Raw genomic sequence first — 6,284 nt, 5'->3', positions numbered from 1 at the left:
TCCACCCTAATCACACACCAGGAAGGACTTCTTTTTAAAATCCAAATCCAGTCTGTTTTCAGAGTTTACTCAGATCCTTTAATCTGTTGCAGGGGTCTGCAGATTATAGCCTCTGGGCCAAATCCAGCCTGCTGCCTGTTTTCATTTAATGGCTTTTTACATCTTGAAATGGTTGAGGAAATAGTTAAAAGAATAATATTTTGATATATGTGAAAATTATATGGAATTCAAATTTCATTGTCCATAAATAACCAGTGATCATTTTTGTAAGTATTGTCTATGGCTGTAATATTTACTGTCTGGCCTTTTACAGAAAAAGTTTTCCAAGCCCTAACCTATACCAATATGTACTGATTTTTCATTTCTTTGAAATCCTGTTACATTTATCAGTTCCATAGTATAACACACTGCCTGTGACTCCTCAGCTATGGTACTATATATAAAGCTTCTTAAAAATAGTGGGGAAAGTGTTTTTCAACCTTTAAAAAAAAAATCCATACCTCCTTTTTAGTCTATACCCCTTTTTGAGATTCTTATTTGACCACCTAATGTTCCCATAATTAAGAATATTGTTAAACTTAATACAGTTTGTTTTCCCTCCTGTGTAGCATTATAATAACAAACGTTAAATTATGCCCTTTCCCCCTGCTTTTCAGTTCTTCAAAGTGAGAAGAAAGGACTCAGACCCTGGAAGGGAGCATATTCATAGCCTGGCTTAGTGGACTTCCCTATACATACCTTTGTACCCTCAAAACTTCTGACATAAAGCTAAGCAAATAGTAGCTAAGCACAGTATGTACTTAATGGGTTGCTTACATAGGTTGATGTAAATGAGGTTACTGTTGGTTCTTCTGTTTTCATCACAGAATAAGGAAATGGACTAGGAAGAGTTTAGAATAACTTTGACACCACGTCCTCAGAGACAACATGTTGTTAGAGGGAAGTGTGGATTAAAAACAGGATAGGCAGTTAATCTATCTAGGGAGTAGTTTATATCATTGCTTTTCAAATATTTTCTGCAATGAAACTTTTTCAAACAATAAATCCTTGAAATATCAAAAGGTAAAAATGGATAAAAGCAGAATTACATTTGCTGAGTAGGTTTTGGGGAGATCTCAGAGTACTGCCTACTGAGACCCTTCTGGAAGGTACCCTTCAGGCTTAATGTTTATAAACCCATAATTTGTTAATGAGCAGACTAAAGATCTTGGAAAAAATACTGGACTTTTTATATTAGAATATTCTGCTGTGCTAAACCTTATGGACCCATAATAGTGTGTGATTTTGTTAATTGTGACTGCGAATATGACTTCAAGATTGTCCAGTGGTTTAGGATCTGAGTCTGGAGATTGATTCATTCAGTCATCAAATACTTGAGCACCCACTGTGTGTCAGGCACTGATCTGAGTGCTAGGAATATGGTAAAAAACAAAACAAAATCTCCATCCTAACAGTTTATCCTGAATCTTACCAAGATATGCTTCAATAAAGACTAATTCGTAGGAATGATGACTTTAGCATTCCTTTCACCCTTAAGATAGTGTGCTTATGTGGTACAGACCTTGGTCAAAGAAAACATGGAATATGATTGACTCTCCTACAGGTGTTAACATTGTTTACTTAGCTATCTTTTATATGTTAAAATGACTTTTCCATTTCCTCTTCTAATTTTTATGGCATATATTTGTCATTGAGAATTAGCAACATTAAGAAAAGTGTATTTTAAGGCAATATTATGCCATATTCATCTTTTAGTATACAGTTGATGTTTTTATTCTCAAACTGTTCTCGATAAGTTTACCTAAGATTGTGGAATATATGATCACCTTTGGGCTTGGATCTGCTTCTGTCTTGAATATTTGTTTATTTAAGGGATATTTTCTCTATTTGACTTAAAGAAGATGGAGCACATAATTACAGAGCTGCTTCTGAATAATTAGGTCTTTGAAATGTTTTCTGTAGTAAATAGTTGTGATTTAAAAAAATTTTTAGGTGTCAAAAATAAAAGTTAGATGATTATTCTGGCTGAATACAGGCATACATTTTATTACGCTTCACAGATACTGTGTTTTTGCTCATTCAAGGTTTTTGGCAACCCTGTGTAGAGCAAGTCTATAGACACCATTTTTCTAACAGCATTATTTTTTAGTTAAGGTATGTACATTGTTTTTTTAGACATAATGGTACTGAACACTTAGTAGACTACAGTATAGTGTAAACATAACTTTCATGTGCACTGAGAAACCAAAAAATTCATGTGACTTATGTTATTGTGATACTTGCTTTCTTGTGGTGGTACGTTATTGTGATACTTGCTTTCTTGTGGTGGTCTGCAACCAAACCTGCAATATCTCCGAGGTATGCCTGTACAGTATTATAGATTATAGTTAGTCTTTATTCTGATGGCTTAATTTTTGACAAAAAATTTTGGGACCTTGAATATATGTATATTTTCTCCATAAGTAGCTTTAGAAAATCTTTTAGATTAGTAAATCATGGCACCTATTTATTAAACCTAACATGCTTTACTTTTTTTTTTTTAACCGAAGATTTAAGAACATTTGATTTTAATATTTATTAGCGTTCATGCATTTGTTGAATAGCTACTAGGTGGGAAGGACTGTTCTGGGCTCTTGGGAGCCCAGATGATGGAATGAACAGATTTGTGCCTTTGTGCATCTTTATTAAACCTGGAGTGGGGCAGGGAGAGGGATAGAGTTAATGACAGATAATAAAGAAGTAAGTTGTATAGTAAGTTAGGAGGGTAAGCAAAGGGGAATTTGGGGAGTATTAGGAAAATAAGTGCAAAGGTAGGAACATGTTTGGCTTGTTGAGCGACAGTTCAGGGTTTCTCACTGTGACTGGAATAGAATGAGAATGGAGAGAATAGTATGAGAGTAGGTCAGAGAGTAAGATAGGGCTGGAGAAGGTAGATCTTGTAGAAAGCCATTGAAGGGACTTGGCTTTTATTTTTAGGAGCCACTGGAGAGTTTTGAGCAAAAGAAAGGAAGGATCTGACTTATGTTTTAAAAGAATTACTCTGGCTGCTCTATGAACAGACTGGGGAAGGGGAGCAGGAGTGGAAGCAGAGAAATTAGTATAGAAGGCTTTGGAATAATCCAGAGCCAGAGATGACAGTGGAATGAGATCAGAGTTATAGCAGTAAAAGGTAGTGAAACGCAATAAATTCTGGATGTATTTTGAAGATAGGGCCAGCAAGAATTTCCTGACACAGTATGGTAACTTAAACGTGTAAAATAGTTTTTAAAATATACTTTTTATTGATTAATGAGTGCAACAGTTCTGTGAAAAGGTACAAAACAAAATTTAGTTTAAGTCCAGAATTTATAAGAATCTTTTCAGTTTCCTAGATCCCTTATAGAACTTAAAAACATTTATTTTGCAGAAAACCACTTCATGTTATTAAAACTTCATTAAAAGGAGCATGTTACGTTTGAATGGCTTAAAATTGCTCAGAAAACTTAGTTGTAGAGGTAGCTTCATTGCAGCAGACAACTGTAGGACAGTTCCACTCAAAAATTGTACATTGTCATTAATTTCTGTAAGGATGCTTAATCTAAACATTTCCTTGAAGTGAAAGTTTATAGGATAATCTTAAAGGCAGGATGAGAAACTGATTGCAAACTATTAAAAGCAGCACTACTGCTTAAGAAAGTAGATTGGTCATCAAGAGACTCATCTTAACCCTCTAACTTTGAGTAGGTCATTGTTTTTATCTTGGTTTTTTCATGAGCAAAAATCAGCATGATAGTAGATGTTAGAGAGAACAAGGTATTTTTAGTTATATGAAAATAGTTATGTCAAAAATAGAAAAGAGGGGCTTCCCTGGTGGCGCAGTGGTTGAGAGTCCGTCTGCCGATGCAGGGGACACGGGTTCGTGCCCCGGTCCGGGAAGATCCCACATGCCGCGGAGCCTGTGCGTCCGGAGCCTGTGCTCCGCAATGGGAGAGGCCACAACAGTGAGAGGCCCGCGTACTGCCAAAAAAAAAAAAAAATAGAAAAGATACGTCTGGATTGACATAGTCAAATATTACCATTAAAAATATTTGAAAGGAATTTTCAAATTAAATCAAACAGGCTGCCTATAGACATTGGCCGTTAGCTTATTAGTGGGAACTCAAAACAAAAAAAACCAGAAGGCATTCTTCTTTTCTCAGCACAGCAGAAAAATTACCTTGGTTAGTTAATGAGGGCAGTTTTGACTTGGATAGTGAGGGCCAGTGGATAATTCATGTATGTATAAACTATCCAAGTGTCTGAAAGTAAATTTCTTTATAACCTATTACAGGCAATCTCATGAGAGCTGTCTTTCTCCCTTGGGGTGGTAATAGCGTACTCACTCAAACAAATGGCAAAATCTTTTTGAGGGCAGGATGGCAACAATTTTTTTTTTTCTGGTCTAGGATTTCTGAAACATTTTAAAGATCTGAAAACACTTTTATAAACTTCAGTTTCTGAGTTAAGTAAACCTGTAAATCAAATAAAGAAGACACTGCTCTGATGAAGAGTTGGAGAGAGCAACTATTTATTTGCCCAGTGTTCTTTCCCACCTCTAGATGAAAGAATTTTCCCACCAGAATTTGAAAATCACTATATGGCGACTCATGACATAAACTCTGGATCTGACTTCAGAATACCAGCAGGTAGCCTGCCTGAGAGCATCGTTAGAAAAAAGAATATGGATGTTCCTCACTGTGTCTAATTGGTAGTTTACTGTAAATTTGGTTTGTTAACCATAAATGTCACACAAAGCTACCTTATTTTTAATTTAAACTTCAGTATTTGTAATTCAGAGACTGCCACTAACAAATTAATTAGGATGTGTTGAAGCCTTAGTATTAAAAATTATCCTCAGTATATTAGAGGGGCCTCCCTGGTGGCGCAGTGGTTGGGAGTCCGCCTGCCGATGCAGGGGACACGGGTTCGTGCCCCGGTCCGGGAAGATCCCACATGCCACGGAGCGGCTGGGCCCGTGAGCCATGGCCGATGAGCCTGTGCGTCCGGAGCCTGTGCTCCGCAACGGGAGAGCCCACAGCGGTGAGAGGCCTTCGCACCGCAAAAAAAAAAAAAACAAACACGTAATAGAGGGGTTTTTTTTGTTTGTTAGATAAAAAGCCTTCCAGTTTTCAATGACTGATGAAAGCGTGAAGACTTCATGCCTCCACTCATCTTCATTTACTTTTAAGGCCTATTTCTTTCTGAAACTTTAAAAGTTGATTTTGTGATAGTGTTTTTATTTCTACTCTTATACTGTATAACTTTAGATAGAAAAGATCTCAGTCTTTTGAGGTTTATGCTCTAGGAGAGCATGAATGATTCTTTTCATGTGTTTCGATAAGTATATGTAAAAAATATTAACAAAGATGTGACCGTTATGACAAGGATTAGATTTGTAGTTGAAATTTTTCTGCAATATTCAGTTCCATATGATGTTGTATTGTTACCTTTCTATTAACAGCTTTGTGTCTCTTAAGCTGGAAAGCAGGGGATAGTCTTAAACTTCTTTGAATTGCTCTTAGTTTTCAGAATAGATGTTTGTCTACCAAAGAGTTAATAAAGAGCTATGTGTAGTTCCAGTGTTTGTACTGTTTAATGTAAAAATTCCCCAGAGTAATCACTGGTTATGTTTTCTTTTGATGTACATTTAAAAGGATATCTTCTGCAATTTTTTGCTTGCTTAGTAAGAAAGAAGGATAGACCTTGTATTCCACTGTGTTTTCAATTTTTTTTCTTGTTAGTTATGAATCACTATGCTATTTTCACAAACTAATTTCCCTTTTTATCACTGTTTGTAACTTTGTTATCCAGTTAGTTCACTGTTGTCTTTTCAGTAAATATCCATTAAGTAGCCCAGTTGTTCTTTTATGCAGTTTAGGTAAAGAATGTTAAACTTGGTGCTAAGTGCAAATATTCAGTTTGATCACATTAAGATTTGTAAAAATTTTTACTTAATGAAAGAGAGTTAAGAGCATTGGGTGGGACTGCCCTAATTTCTTATACTGCTAGTTATTGTATATACTGCTACCAGATAAATATTTGTAAGTCACCAGTCTGATCACATCATTTTTAATAAATCTTCAGTAGCTTCCTTGGTTCTAAGAATCAAATTTTAAAAACAGAACTTAGTATTTGTTAAGCATTTTTTTTCTTTGCTAGGCACTTAACATTAAAGAAAAAATTAGTTCTTAAATTTATATAGATAGGCAGCCCTATTTCATAGATGGGGGAACCATGTCTCGAGGTTTAGGGCTTTACTATTGTCA

This window comes from Phocoena phocoena, chromosome 2, assembly GCF_963924675.1.
Source record: "Phocoena phocoena chromosome 2, mPhoPho1.1, whole genome shotgun sequence".
NCBI classification, from domain to species: domain Eukaryota; kingdom Metazoa; phylum Chordata; class Mammalia; order Artiodactyla; family Phocoenidae; genus Phocoena; species Phocoena phocoena.
This window is presented reverse-complemented; position numbering follows the sequence as displayed.